General features: G+C 40.8%; 1 protein-coding gene and 1 pseudogene across 1 annotated transcript in view; one reads left to right on the top strand and one right to left on the bottom strand.

Annotated features, from left to right (window-relative positions):
- SAMD12 (sterile alpha motif domain containing 12) overlaps positions 1-14,758 on the bottom strand; it is a 275,953-nt gene that overhangs the window by 137,306 nt on the left and 123,889 nt on the right. The window lies entirely within an intron of this gene.
- Positions 2,161-3,469, top strand: LOC102839593 (annotated as a pseudogene).

Here is a 14,758-nt window from a genome sequence, read left to right on the forward strand (position 1 = left end):
GAAACCAGGATGGTCAGACTTTGTGTCTCATACTTCAGGCATATTGTCAGGAGGGACCAGTCCCTGGAGAAGGACATCATGTCTGATAAAGTGAAGGGTTGGAGAAAAAGAGGAAGACCACTAAAGAGCATGGACTGGCACAGTGGCAGTATCAATGGCCTCATACATAGCAACGATTTTGAGGTTGACCCAGAATTGGGCAGTGTTTCATTCCATTGTTTATAGGGTAGCTATGAGTCAGTACTGACTCAATGGCACCTAACAACAACAACAACAACAACTAGGATGGATGGTATATTCAAAAACCAGAACTGAGTTTGAATCACCATTTCATTACACACTGGTTGTAGAGACATTGAAAAAAAAATCACTGCACCTTATGTAATCTCAATTACATCATCTTAAAATATGAATAATGATATAAGGTACTTTTTAGACTGCTGATAAGCCTTGAGATCCATGTAAGATGATGAGGAAGAATTAATGGACTTATTCTGTAGCTTTCCATTAGAACAGTCTAATAGAAGAAGGCATATAGATAGAATTTTTCTCATATAATGTTTCCATGTAAATAATGCACACATGAATATAATGTACAGGAAACTAATGCACAAGAGGATTGCGTGGTTTGAAAAAGCCATATAACATGCATGCTATTTATGTAGGACACTGCATAGATACTTTTATTAATAGGGATATATATATGTATATATAAAGCCTTACTAGTAAAAATAATCTTAGTGGAAAAAATAGTCTCATATATTCTGATTGTTGTTGTTGTTGTTAAGTGCCGTCGAGTCTGTTCCGACCCATAGCGACCCTGTACAGGGTTTCCGAGGCTGTAAATCTTTACGGGAGCAGAACGCCTCATCTTTCTCCCGCGGAACAACTGGTAGTTTCAAACTGTTGCCCTTAAGGTTCGCAGCCCGATTCGTAACCACTATGCTACCAGAGATTAAAAATAGTTAATTTGAAAATTCCATAAATTCCCATCTTACCCACACTATAGATTTTAGCAGATGGACAGAGAGAGACAGAGAACAACACTTAAAATAGTCTCAAGAAGCTCTATCTACAAGAAGTGGAATATTGCACATTCAGAACTACTCTTAGTTCTTCTGTGGGCCCCAGGCAGGTGACCCTGCACATTTTCTCTTGCTTCCAGTGGTGGCCAGTCCACAGGAAGTATGAGCAGGTGATGAGAGGATGGGAAAAGAGAGAGAACAGGGTATCTTGCTCCCTAGCTGCTATAGAGTAGGTCTGGTAGTAGCTGTGTTCTTCCAGCCTCTGTTCTCTAACAGATAGTCCCTCCTCTATGACATCAGCTCTGAACCAGTACTTGCCACACAGTTACCTCCATTTGCCATTTGGGCTTCCTTTGATAGCTACCCTATGGATCCACAATCATGCCCTGTTGGTTTTTCAACCCTTCCCATACCTCTAAATAGTCTCTTAATAATTTTTTTTTTTTTAATAATTCTAGTGAGTATGCTAATAAATTAGAAGAGATTCTTATTTGTGCACATTCCAAAAAGAGGCGACTTAATGAAATGTAGAAATCATCAAATAATACCAATAGTATCACAGAACATGGGGACACTGAATGGTTTAAAAACAGGAAAGATATGTGCCCCGCTTGTATTCTTTCACCATACTTACTCAGTCTGTATGTTAAGCAAATAATCTCAGAAACTGGATTATATGAGGATTGGAGAAAGACACATTAACAACCTGCCAGGTGCAGATAACAACTTTGCTTTCTGGAAGTGAAGAGGACTTAAAATACTTACTGATGAAGATCAAAGACTAAATAAAGCATTCAGGATAAATTGCAGCTGAATATAAAGAAAACAAAAATTCTTATAACTGGACCAATAAGTAATATCATGATATATGGAGAAAAATTTGAAGTTGCCAAATACCTCATTTTACTTGGTTCCACAATCAACACTTATGGAAGCAGCAGTTAAGAAATCAAACGGGCTTTTTCATCGCTGTTGCTGCCGCCATACGTGCCTGCCCTGCTGTGCTTTTCTAATAGAAACTAGTGTCTTCCTTTTCCTCTCCTGTTCCTGAAACCCCACTCTTCCCCTTTGATTTCACTTATTCTCCATGGACCCATCCAGAGAACCTTCCCCTTCTCCCTCTACTGGCCCAGTTATGGCAGAAAATGATGTGGACAATGAGGTCTTGGACTATGAAGATGATGAAGTGGAGACAGAACCTGGAGGAGATGGGGCTGAGGCCCCTGCCAAGAAGGATGTCAAGGGCTCCTATGTCTCCATCCACAGCTCTGGCTTTCGTGACTTCCTACTCAAGCCAGAGTTGCTCTGTGCCATTGTTGACTATGGTTTTGAGCATCCCTTAGAAGTCCAGTCTGAGTGCACCCCTCAGGCCATTCTGGGAATGGATGTCCTGTGCCAGGCCAAGTCAGGCATGGGAAAGACAGCCGTGTTTGTGCTATCCACACTGCAACAACTGGAGCCAGTTACTGGGCAGGTGTGTGTGCTGGTGATGTGTCACACTTGGGAGTTGGCTTTCCAGATCAGCAAGGAGTACGAGCGCTTCTCTAAATATATGCCCAATGTCAAGGTTGCAGTTGTTTTTTTGTTTTTTTTTGTTTTTTGTTTTTGGTGGTCTGTCTATCAAGACGAATGAAGAGGTGCTGAAGAAGAATTGCCTGCATATTGTCATGGGGACCCCTGGCTGCATCCTGGCCCTGGCTCAAAATAAGAGCCTGAACCTTAAACACATTAAACACTCTATTTTGGATGAGTGTGATAAGATACTTGAACAGCTCGGCATGCGTCCGGATGTCCAGGAAATTTTTTGCATGACCCTCCATGAGAAGCAGGTCATGATGTTCAGTGCTACCATGAGCAAAGACATCCATCCAGTCTGCCAAAAGTTCATGCGAGACCCAATGGAGATCTTCGTGGATGATGAGATGAAGCGGACGCTGCATGGATTGCAGCAGTACTACGTGAAACTGAAGGACGAGAAGAACTGGAAGCTCTTTGACCTTCTAGATATCTTTGAGTTTAACCAGGTGGTGATCTTTGTGAAGTCTGTGCAGCTTAGCATTGCCCTGGCCCAGCTTCTGGTAGAGCAGAACTTCCCAGCCATTGCCATCCACCGTGGGATGCCCCAGAAGGAGAGGCTTTCTTAGTACCAGCAGTTTAAAGATTTTCAACAACGAATTCTTGTAGCTACCAACTTATTTGGCCAAGGCATGGACATTGAGCGGGTGAACATTGCCTTTAACTATGACATGCCTGAGGATTCTGACACCTATTTGCATCAGGTGGCCAGAGCACGTCGGTTTGGCACCAAGGGCTTGACCATCACATTTGTGTCAGATGAGAAAGATGCCAAGATCCTCAATGATGTTCAGGACTGCTTTAAGGTCAATATTAGTGAGCTGTCTGATGAAATAGACATCTCCTCCTACATTGAACAGACACGATAGAGGATTCACTCATTCTGGAATGTGACAGTCCTTCTCCAGGAGACAATACCAGGCACGGGGGTGAAGGAGACACTACTGCCACCTATCCTGATCCCCGCACCCACGTCTCCCCTCTTTTGCATCACCACCACACCTGAGTCCCCAGTCCTGATTTATCAGACTTTTATAACAAAACAAAACCAAACAAACAAAAAAAGAAATCAAACGACATAGTGCATTAGACAAATCTGTGACACAAAACCTATTTAAAGTGTTTAAGAGCAAAAACATCAGTTTGAGGTCTAAGGTGCACCAGACCCAAGCCATGATATTTTCAGTTGCCTCATATGCACATAAGAGTTATACAATGAATCAGGAAGACCATAGAATAAGTGGTTGAAAAATGACTAAGGAAGACCATAAAAACATTGATATGCCTGAGTCATGGTGTTGAGAAAGAATTTTGGAAGTACCATAGACTGCCAGAAAAACAAACAAATCTGTGTTGGAAGAAGTACACCAGAATTCTCCTTAGAAGCCAAGATAGCAAGACTTCACCTTTCTTGCTTCGGACATATTACCAGGAGGGACCAATTCCTGGAGAAGGACATTTTGCTTGGCAAAGTGGATGGTCAGTGAAAAAGAGGAAGACTCCCAGCAAGCTGAAATGGCACAATGGCAGAAGCAATGAGCTCAAGTGTAACACCAATATTGTGAGGATGGCACAGGACAGGGCAATGCTTTGTTTTGTTGTGAAAAGGGTCTCTTAGAGGCAGACCTGCTTGACAGTACCTAACAACAACAACATGCCATTATTATCGTCCCTTATTGATACAAAATCCCAAAAGGGACCACTCACTTGTCAAGTTGTAGTACTGTGGATTGTGTGTTGCTGTGAAGCTGCAAGCAATGTCACAAGTATTTCAAATACCAGCAAGATCACTCATGGGAGAGAGCTTTTAGCTGAGTTTTCATACTAAGATAGAGTAGGAGAAAGGAGAGGCAGACTACTTCTGAATGTTTAGACACTGAAAACTTTACGAATAATAGTGAAGCATTGTCAGATAGTGTGTCAAGAGATGAACCCCTCAGGTTGGAAGGTATTCAAAATATGGCGGAAAGAGCTGCCTTCACAAAGGAGAATAGATCTTGATGAAGCAAATGGAGTACAGCTTTCGGGACCTTCATTTGTTGATGGGACACAACTCAAAATGAGGAGAAACAGCTGTAAAAATCCATTATTAATGGGAACACGGAAGGTACAAAGTATGAATCTAGGAAATTTGAAAGTTGTCAAAAATGAAATGGAATACATAAAAATCAATATCCTAGGCATTAGTGAGCTGAAATGGACAGATATTAGATCTTTGGAATCTGACCATCTGAGGAATGATGTCACATTCATCACCAAGAGGAACATTTCAAAACCTACCCTGACATACAATGCTATCTGTTATAGTATAATATCCATGTGCCTACAAGGAAGACCAGTTAATACTACTACACACCAACCACTAAAGAGAAAATTGAAGAATTTTACCAACATCTTCAGTCTGAAACAGATCAAACATACAATCAGTATATATTGATAATTACTGATGATAGGAATGCAAAGGATGGAAACAAAAAGTAAGGATCGGTAAGTGGAAAATCCGGCCTTGGTAACAGAAATGATGCTAGAGACCAAATGATAGAATTTTGCAAGACTGATGACTTATTTATTAAAAACATAGGCCTTCTTTAAACAACATAAAAAACATCTATACAAATGGCCATCACCAGATGGAATTACACAGAAATCAAATAGACTACATCTGTGGGAAGTGATGGTGGAAAAGCTCAACATCATCAACATCATCATAAACCAAGGTCAGGGACAGACTGAGTCTGTGGAACACATCCCAATTGCTCTTCTGCAAGTTCAGGCTGAAGCTAAAGAAAATTAAACGAAGTCCATGAGGGTAAAAATATGACCTTGGACATATGCCAACTGAATTTAGAGACCATCTGAAAGAACATAGGATTCTATGGTCAAAATATTGAATGATGCAGAAATCATCAAAAGAAGATGGAAAGAATAGGAAGAGTTACTGCACCAAAAAGAACTGGTCGATGCTCAACCATTTCTAGAGGAAGCATATGATCAAGACCCAATGATAATGAAGATATCCAAGGTGCACTGAAGGCATTTGCAAAGAACAAGGCTCCAAAATTGATGGAGTACAAACTGAAATCTTTTCTCAAACTAATGCAGCACTGGAGGCACTCACTTATCTATGCCAAGACATTTAGAAGACCTGGCCAACTGACTGGAAGAATTGCGTCCATTCCAAGACAGGTGACCCAACAGTATGCTGAGATCATCGAAAAACATCATAAATTATCACATGCAAGTAAATTTTTGTTAAAGATAATTTTTAAATGACTGCAACAGTACATCAACAGGGAACAGCCAAAGGTTTAAGTCAGAGTCACACTAGAAAATGGAACAAGGGATAACATTGCTGACATCAGATGGATCTTGGCTGAAACTAAACAACACCAGAAAGATGTTCATTTGTGCCCTAGTAACAATGCAAAGGCTTTTCACTGTGTGGATCATGACAAGCTATGGATAACATTGTAGAACACTTGATTGTTCTTCAGAGGAACCTGTACATAGTAAAGAGGCAGTTATTCAGACAGAACACGGGGATACTGAATGGACTATAATAAGGAAAGGTGTATGCCATGGTTGTATTCTTTCACCAGTTTACTCCATCTGTATGCTGAGCAAATAATCTGAGAAGCTAAATTATATGAAGAGGTGTGTGGTAGCAGGATTGGAGGAAGACTCATTAACAAACCATGATATGCAGATGATACAACCTTGCTTGCTGAAATAAAAGAGGACTTACAATACTTACTGATAAAAATTAAGGAACTCTGGTAGCGTAGTGGTTATGAGTTGGGCTGTTAACCTCAGGGTCAGCAATTTGAAACCACCAGCCATTCCATGGGAGAAAGATGAGGCATTCTGTTCCCATAAAGATTTACAGCCTCGACAATCCTATACAGGGTCGCTATGAGTCAGAACCGACTCCATGGCACATAACCACTGCCACCACTGATGAAAATTAAAGACCACAGCCTTCAGTATTATGGATTGCACCTTAATGTAAAGAAAACCAAAATCCTTACAACTGGACCAATAAATATTATCATGATGAATGGAGAAAAAAATTGAAGTTCTTTAAGACTTCATTTTACTTGAATCTACTACCAAGACTCATGGAAGCAGTAGTCAAGAAATCAAAGCACTTCCTGTTGTTGTTGTTATGTGCTGTCGAGTCGGTTCCGACCCATAGTGACCCTGCACAGGGTTTCCGAGGGTGTAAATCTTTACGGGAGTAGAATGCCTCATCTTTCTCCCGCGGAGCAGCTGGTGGTTTCGAACCGCTGACCTTAAGATTCGCAGCCTGATTCGTAACCACTACGCTACCAGAGCTCCTACACTAGGCAAATCTGCTGCACAAGCCCTCTTTAAAGTGTTCAAGAGCAAAGACATTGGGTTGAGGACTAAGGTGCACCTGACCCTAGTCATGGTACTTTCAGTAGCCTCATATTCATGTCACAGTTGGACAATGAACAAGGAAGACGCCAGAAGAATTGATGCATTTGAGTTAAAGTGTTGGAAAAGAATATTAAAAATCTCATGGACTGCTGAAGAACAAACAAATGTATGCTGGATGAAGTATAACCAGAATACTCTCTATAAACCAGGATGGTGAAACTTCGTCTCTCATACTTCATACTATCAAGAGGAAACAGTTCCTGGAGAAGGACATCATGTTTGCTAAAGTAGAGAGTCAGCAAAAAAGAGGAAGACACTCCCCTCCCCTCCCCCCATGAGGTAGATTGTCACAGTGGTAGCAACAATGAATGCAAGTTTAACACAATTGTGCGGTTGGCACAGGACTGGGCCTGGTTTATAATCAAGAAAGGTGTGTGCCATGGTTGTACTCTTTCTCTGTGTTTGTTGAGAATGTGGTCACTATGAGTCAGAATTGTTTCAATGGCACCTAACAACAAATCCCTGCAACTCACATTTTCCAGAAGAAAGACCTCCAATGGTTTAAAATGCATTGGTATTTTCAACTGGACACCTTCTTGCCTCTGCGATTCATTACCCTGCTTTAGATCTTCCAGATAAAAATCAGGTTTCCATCAAGGGATATGATATTCTGTGATCTAGTCCTTGCATCTCTATCTCTGGACTTGCACCTTAACTGGTAACCCACCATCCCAAACGACTATGATTCTGAAGCTTCTCATATACCTTTGTGTATAAATCTGCATACAAGTAATTTCCTCTACTCAGAAGGCAGTGCTCTTTTTCTTCCTATCTAACCTAACTAATGATTTCAACTCATCACAGTCCTCTAGGGCTGACCAGAACTATCCCATACAGTTTCTGAAGTTATATCTTCACAGAAGCAGACTGCAACATTGTTTTCCCATAGTGAAGTTAGTGGGTTGAAACCACTCACTTCTCAGTTACTAGTCAAGCTCTTAAGCACTGCTCCACCAGGGTTCCTTTCTTCCTAACTACACCTGATTATTATTTGAGACAGGTAGTGTATCATACCTTCTAAGTTTCTGCTACACTCTTACAGTACTACACTTAACTGTAAACTTGCTGACTGATTTGGTTGTATCACTAGACAAGATTATTAATCTCTTGAGTATACCTACATTTTTAATTCCCCACCCCAAAACAGCAAAATCATGACTATCATCTGATTTCCTACCTCAAGAACACTGAGACAATACATTTCTGTTAGTTCAAGTCATTCATTCTTTTGGTATTTTGTTATGGCAGCCCTAGGAGGACACATATTATTACCTATTGTTGTTGTTGTTAAGTGTCGTTGAGTCGATTCCAACCCATAGCGACCCTGTGTAGGGTTTTCCAAAGAGCAGCTGGTGAGCTTGAATTCAAAGTGACTTTGCAGTTCAAAGTGACCTTGCGATTCAAAGTGACTTTGCAGTTCAGCACATTAACCCATAGTGCCACACCAGGACTCCATTATTGCCTGTGGTGGTCTACAAGGCTGACAGAGAAGCACAGCTGCAACCTATTAGGATGGAACAAGTCAGGTCCTTTCACTACTAATGTCCTAACTATGAGCAACACGGGAAGATAAAGAGTAGGGTGAGAAGAATGGGATGACCAGACATAGAAAGCTCTAAAGCTTGGCTCCACAATTTACAGTGATGTGACTTCTTAGCTTAAATTTCCCCAAATTGTGAGCTAGATATGATCATATCTACCTCACCAAACAAGGATTAACTAAGATAGTTTTGTTTGGAATAGGATAGGTGCTCAGTAGTTGGCCAGGCTACCTCATTATCTGATGCTAGAATCAAAAAGAACCAGATACGATTCTAAGCACAATTTCACATACCTGTCAATTCCTCAAAGATAGACTCCTGCCTAAGAACTATGAAGAATTATGTTTAATAATATTGCCTTCCTACCTCTGTAACTCTAGTTTTCATTGTGCCTTTGTTCTTATCCTAGCTACATCCCATTACTTAAATATAAATCCTTTTATATCACATTGATTTAGTAAGCTTTTTTTTTTTTTTTTTAAGTGAGCTTCAACAACTAGAAGAAAATGAATACCTTTGAACCTTAGATAATTGGCAAGATGGTTTGGCCAAAATATTTTCTTCCTACAGGGTGTTTCCATTAAAGGAACGCTGCTGCTTCCTTTCCAATCAGGACTGCAGAGAGTCTGTAACAGTGAGAATTAAGTGCAGAGCCATCAAGCAACCACAAATGGAGAGGGAAACAGGCAACCAGGGGAGAGCCCAAAGGATCTTATGGACAACAAGCTCATTTCCTTGAGTTACAAAGTAATGAACTTGGGATACAAGCCCAAGGAAACGGAGGGGATCTATGTAGGAGTCCTACTGTGGCACTACAAGATAAACACTCGATGGCAAGTTTGGTTTGAACCATAAGGTTGTAGTTCAGACTCACCAGCTGCTCCTCAGAAACCTCACAAGAGTCAGAAACCAACTGGCACTTAACAATAACAACAACAATACATGTAGATTTTATTAGAAACCATACAAATTGCTTTGCAAATAGTTAACTCTTCAAGGCATTTCTAGGTGGTTGGTTGTTGTTGTTAAGTGCTGATGAATTGGTTCCTACTCATAGCGATCATATGCACAATAGAATAAAACATTGTTCAGGCCTGCCCCATGCTCATAATACGTTGGAATGTTTAAGCCCATTGCTGCTGCCATTGTACTTTGACAATCCATCTCATTGAGGGTTGTCCTCTTCTTTAGCTGACACTCCACTTCACCAAGCATGATGTCCTTCTCTCCAGGAACTGGTCCTTCCTGACAATATGTCTGAAGTATGAGAGACAAAGTCTCACCATCCTGGCTTCTAAGGAGCATTCTGGCTACAACTCTTCAAAGACAGATTTATTTGTTCTTCTGGAAGTCGATGGTACTTTTAATATTCTTCTCCAACACTATTAACTCCAATGCATTGATTCTTCTCTGGTCTTTCTTACTCATGGTCCAACTTTCACATGCATATGAGGTGACTGAAAATATCATGGCCGGGGTCAGGCTCACTTTAGTCCTCAAACTGGTATCTTTGCTCTTGAACACTTTAAAGCGGCCTTGTGCAGCAGATTTGCCTGATGCAATATGCCGTTTGATTTTTTGACTACTGCTTCCTTAAGTGTTCATTGTGGATCCAAGCAAAATGAAATTTTTGGCAACTTCAATCTTTTCTCTATTTGTTGTTGCTAATGCCAAGTGCTGATTCGTAGTGACCCTGTATAGGGTTTTCAACAAATGACTTGTAGTTAGCAGTTCAGTGCTTTCCTACAGCGCCACACCAGGACCCTGTTTATTATAATGTTATTTATTGGTTCAGTGGTGAGGATTTTTGTTTTCTTTACACTGAGGTACAATCTATCCTGAAGGAAGAATTTTAAGTCCTCAGCAAACAAGGTTTTATCATCTGCATATTGCAGGTTGTCGATTAGGTTTCTCCCAATCCTGATGCCAGATTCTTCCTTATATAATCCAGTTTCTCAGATTATTTGCTCAGCAGACAGATTGAATAAGAATGGTGAGAGAATACAATGCTAATGTACACTTTTCCTGATTTTAACCCATTCATTATCCCCCGTATTCCGTTCTATCAACTGCCTCTTGTCTATATACAGCTTTCTGAGTGTAATTATTCCCATTTCATGGCTGTGACATGTGAAACACTGAGAAGTTAATGTCCCCATGATCATAGAGCTTGCAAATGGCAAAACCGGACTTCAAACTCAAGATATCTGGTTCAAGAACCCCTGCTAGCCACCACTACTCTGGGCTGCCTGTCTTCCTAACAACCTGCTGCTTGGGGCAGTTTGTGTGCCCACTGGTCTCCGCTGCACTGATGCTTCTCTGCAGCAGTTAGGGGGAACTCTAGACGCATTACTGATGCTGTGCTAAGTGCTGTGGAGCAAATGCTCCTTCATTTGACATTAAGCAATCCAAACAACAAAAATGGGTCCTAGTTCCTCTAGACCTTGTCAGCAAATTCCTATTCCAATCCCGAGACACCAGGTTCAAGACTAGTGAATTTCACCAATTATATTCTCTCTGTCACTTTATGAGAAGGTAAGAGTCAGCACAACTGTCATTTCTCTACTTCAAACCTGCGCTGGCTCCCCAGTTCCCTCAAAGCAGAAGGCAAGTCCTTAGAGTAGTCACCAAGGCCTTTCCCTATCCGTTCCTCCAGGATTCTCTCTCTGACTTCCCCTCCTTCTAACAATCTTCTTTAGTTGACTCCACTCCACTTACAAAGGAGCTCTGGTACTTTCGTGGTTACGAATCAGGCTGCTAATCGCACGGTCAGCAGTTCAAAACTACCAGCTGCTCCACGGGAGAAAGATGAGGATTTCTGTTCCCATAAAGATTTATATCAAACCCTGTATGAGGTTGCTATGAGTCGGAACCAACTCGATGGCACATAACAACAACTGTATCTACAATGGCCTCCAGTCCTTCCTCAAACTCACCAGGCACACGGGCCTTAGGCACAGTGTGCCTGGTGAAGCAAGTGCGTCCCTCTCACAAACTTGGTTCAGGAAAAGATGCTGTGAGCTTGACTATTGATGTCTATGGTGACAGGCAGCAACTGGGCCACGTGTCCTATGGAGGAGATAGTAGCAGATGACCTCAGCATGGGGAGTAAATCAGAAGGTGATACACTGTAGAATCTGTACTTGGGTAGCTTTAATTTACTCATTCATCTCCCTACACTTTCTGACAAATGTCAGGTGCTACACTGGGACCCAGTGAAGCAAAATGCAAGAATCAAGTAAGTTGGTCATTAAAGTAATACAGAGTGTGAAGTACTATAATAAAGGTGTGACGATTCCAAGAGCCTGTCACTCTTCTCCCCACTTTGGCACAGTTCTTCTCCAATACACCCTCCACAGAAGCAATCAGAAAGATTGAAAAATGCACAAAAAATACCTTCAGGCCTACAGCACCTCTCTGAGTTTTCATTACTCATTAGATCCATACCCTTGATATGACCCAGGAGAAGGGGAGAGAGAGAGAAAGAGAGAGATGTTTTGGAGGACAAAGTAGCACTAAGGAGGACACTTTCTAATTCTTCATGAGGATAGGAGAGCAAGACTCTAACAGTTTTTGCAAAGCAGGTTGGTTCATTCTGGTCTGTTTATAACAATGACTTGAAGTCAAACACTTATCTAGCCACGTACTAGATGCTATTGGATTCCAGGAGGAATTTAAAAACTGTAACTTGTAATCCCTGCCTCCAATCATCTTATAAGTGTGTGGACAAGACAGGCTTACAGGAATGAGGGAAATAGTAGAGGCAGAATACAGAGTGACATGAAATATACTAAGCTCCAAAACATATGACTTGGACATTCAATCACACAGGCAGCCAGATATAGCAGAACCACAGCAAGGTGCCTAACTGAAGCAGTGCCTTCAGTGTGGTTTAGAAGACACTTAGGTGCTTACTGGGAGTCTAGCAATGTCTTAAGAGCCTTACATATACTGTTGTGTGCTGTTGAGTTGATTCTGACTCATAGGGACCCTGTATAGGGTCTCCAAGGAGCAGCTGGTTTGAACTGTCGACCTTGCAGTTAGCAGTCCAGTGCTGATCCTACAGTGCTACACCAGGGTTCTTTGAGATAGATCACAATTCTTATCTCCATCTTACAGATGAAACAAGGCTACATAGTAAATTACTGGAAGAACAGGGATTCGAATTCAGGCAGTCATGCTGCAGTGCTGCTTGGGGAATAATGTGGCATTTGCTAAACAACTGTATGCTATATTCACTTTCCCATGAAAGCAACCATAACTAGGTTATCTTTGTAATTCACTAGGTGCACGGTTCCTCTATCTCAAAAGACAGGAAATGAGGTACTCAAAGAGCCAAGTGAAAACCTGGACACCCAATGGCATCCACGCTGCAAAAGTGGACCCTGAAAGTCATGTCCATCTTCTTTCAGGAGGACTGGAGACTTTTGGATGCAAAGGTCATTTTAACTTCTCACAACTCAATACATTTCATGTATTTCAACTCCAGCTTTTATTGAATGCCTACCAGGTGAAAGACAAAGAAAACACACGTTTTAGAGATTACTTTACAGCTGTCCAAAGTTCAGCAATGCAAGATCCCCACATGGGGTCACCCTATAAAGACACTCTGATACTTTTGCAACTCAACTCTTCCTAAAGGAGGTCCCTGATGGACCTATCTGGAAGTCTGCTTCTGTATTCAACAGGGTTACCATTGACTCTTGGAATATTATCTCCAGGAAACCTCAAGGAAAAAAAAAGGAAATGCATGTGACATTTAGAAAATTGGCAATTAAGAGGGCAGTGTAGCAAAGTGTTTTTAAAGTATCTGATCTTTGCCATCCATCTCTGTCTAAAAAAATCCAGGTGCAACTATAATCATGCCAGCTTTATGCAGAGTATCGTAAGACTCATGACTAAATTATAAGAGGGACATGGAAGAGGCATAAGGGCATTAAACAAGATTATTTAATAAAGTAATAATATGTCAGAAAGCATATCTACTATTTATAACAATCAAGACAATACCTGGAAGTGTTTGAGGTTAAAACCCAAACCATTAGCAGTATCTCAGTAATTCACTGAATTTGACATTTTAAAAGAAGATACAATTTTGCATTAACATATACTTTTTATGAAGAAACGAACCACTCAGATTTGTCAATCAAAAAAGACTGACAATATAAGAACCTAGTCTTAAATCACTCTCTACATTCATTGCCCTGATTGTGTCATCAAATGTGGTCATTTACAATCTGCTTTAACAAATAAGAGCTGTCAACCACTCAACTCTTGCCTTGTTGAGACCAAGATTACCTTCATTAAAAACATTTTATTTAGTTGTAAGTAGCCAACAAGTTTTTGTCTCAAAGATTAAATCTGATTATTAGAATTCTTATACAGATCATTAACTGGCTTCTGAAATACCTAATAACACCTACATAGAAAAAATAATTCCACTCCGGAAGCGTAAGTAAAAAAGATGTTACAAGGAATGCATATTTTCAAGGGCCCACTAAGAGCCTCCAAGGTGCCCTGGTGGCACAGTGCTTAAGCTCTAGACTGCTAACCAAAACAGGTGGTTCTAACCCACCAGCAGTTCTGTAGGATACAGATGTGGCAGTCTGCTTCTGTAAAAATTTACAGCCTTGCAAAAACTGTGGGAGAGTTACACCCTGTTCTGTACAGTTGCTCTTAATTGGCATCAACTGAACAGCAATGGGTTCCAATCCTGTTGTCTCCAATCCTGATGTCTTGTTTCTCTTCACACAGTTCAGCTTCTCAGATTATTTGCTCATAAAAACGAAATAGTATGAATAAAGCATAAAACGCTAACACACACCTTTCCTAATCTTAATCCAAAGAGATTCCCCTTGTTCTGTTTGAATGACTGCCTCTTGGTCTATAGATAGGCTCAACTTGAGCAAAATGAAGTACTCTGGAATCCCCATTCTATGTGAGATTATCCATAACTTGTTATGATCCACACAGTTGAATGCCTTTGCATAGTTCATAAAACAGGTACACATCTTTCTGGTATTCTTTGCTATCAGCCAGAATCCATCTGACATAAGCAATGATAAACTTTGTTCCAAGTCCTCTTCTTAATCTGTCATGAATTTCTGGCAGTTCCTTGTTGATGGATTGCTGCAGCCATTTTTTTTTTTTTTTTTT

The sequence above is a fragment of the Chrysochloris asiatica genome, unplaced genomic scaffold (genome assembly GCF_000296735.1).
Source record: "Chrysochloris asiatica unplaced genomic scaffold, ChrAsi1.0 scaffold00001, whole genome shotgun sequence".
NCBI classification, from domain to species: domain Eukaryota; kingdom Metazoa; phylum Chordata; class Mammalia; order Afrosoricida; family Chrysochloridae; genus Chrysochloris; species Chrysochloris asiatica.